This window comes from Bison bison, unplaced genomic scaffold, assembly GCF_000754665.1.
Source record: "Bison bison bison isolate TAMUID 2011002044 unplaced genomic scaffold, Bison_UMD1.0 scf7180017864270, whole genome shotgun sequence".
Lineage (NCBI taxonomy): Eukaryota > Metazoa > Chordata > Mammalia > Artiodactyla > Bovidae > Bison > Bison bison.
This window is the reverse complement of record NW_011494842.1, coordinates 6,013,712-6,015,005: the sequence shown is the minus strand read 5'-3', so window position 1 is coordinate 6,015,005 and position 1,294 is coordinate 6,013,712. Positions and strand designations below refer to the sequence as shown.

Below are 1,294 nucleotides of genomic sequence, written 5' to 3'. Positions count from 1 at the left end.
TCTTCCCTCTTTGAGTCTTTAATGTTGCCACTTGATAACACATGGGCTTCCTTGGTAGCTCAGACCGGAAAGAATCTGCCTGCAAATGCAGGGGACCCTGGTTCAATCTATGGACCAGGAAGACTTCCTGGAGAACGGAATGGCTACCCACTCCAGTGTTCTTGCCTGGAGAAGTCAGAGGAGCCTGGCGGGCTGCAGTCCATGCAGTTGCAAAGAGTCGGACAGGACTGAGGACCAACACGAAACATACTTTGATGACACAATTACCACAAAAGGTTTCCTGCATAGGTGCCCCTACCCCCCACCCCTATTTAGGCCACAAACCTTTTGTATGTATTACGCCCTCCCTGGCCCTCCACGGACACTCTGGGCCTCCACGGCCCTGGGTCCGGACTGTCATTTTCTTTTTACAAATCTGCTGAAATGCTACCACACACTCTGGCATCTTTTCTTTCACGTGGGGCTTCAGGGGAAAAGCTGAAGACAAGTTATCTCCTTAGTATAGCACTCTGACAGGCCAACAAAGAATCTGATCACTGGAGTCACCTGGAGACTCTCAGCAACATTACATATTTAAGTAATGAAAAAAAGAAAGCGCTTTCATTAAAATGATCCTCTGAGCAGCAGGTGAGTTCTAAGTGGACAGGAGGGTGCCATCCGGGTGGGGGCTGGCCTGCACCGCACCCTGACTGCCCCCGGAGGAAAAGGCCTTCCGGGAAAGGCCTACATGCCCAAGCCCTGCCTGCTGTTTCTACGAGCCCCAGGAATCCAGACTCCCCACTCAGGGCACCCAAAGGTCTGGCCAAAGGTTAATGGACTCGAAAGGGAGGGCAGGAGGTATATAAGGGCCCGTCGGACCAGCCGGACCCCAGAAGACGAGCGGAGAGAGCTGCACCCCGCCCACTCAGACCGCAAGTGCACTGTGAGTAGCCCGAGAAGTGGGTGGGGGTGGTCAGCCTGAGCCCAGAGATGGTGTGTGAGTGAGCCCGCTGAGCCCAGAGCTCTCTGGGTGAGCCCACTGTTCCTGCGGTGCTCTGTCACCTTTCAGCGTCTTCCTGGGCTTTAGACCGAGCGCCCCAAGCTGGTTTCCAGAGCGCGGGATAAAGCCGCACACAGCGCTCAGGGCTGGAGACTGAGCGTGGGGTACGAATCCCGGCAAAAGAGAAGCTGCCCGGAGACCTGATCATCAACTGCAGGCCGGGAACCCAACCCAGGGCCTGGCAGTACCCAGGGCCGTCCAGGGCGTGGGGCCTGGGCTCCGGGAAGTTAACAAAAGAGCCGGGGGTGGGGGGGC

General features: G+C 56.5%; 1 protein-coding gene across 1 annotated transcript in view; it reads left to right on the top strand.

The window, feature by feature from the left end:
- The first annotated feature begins 877 nt into the window (after window positions 1-877).
- The window catches only part of MLN (motilin), a 7,743-nt gene continuing 7,326 nt past the window's right edge, over window positions 878-1,294 (top strand). Inside the window, exon 1 of the mRNA XM_010848622.1 lies at window positions 878-915. The gene's annotated coding sequence lies outside the window, so the exon portion shown is untranslated. The remainder of the gene's footprint in view (window positions 916-1,294) is intronic.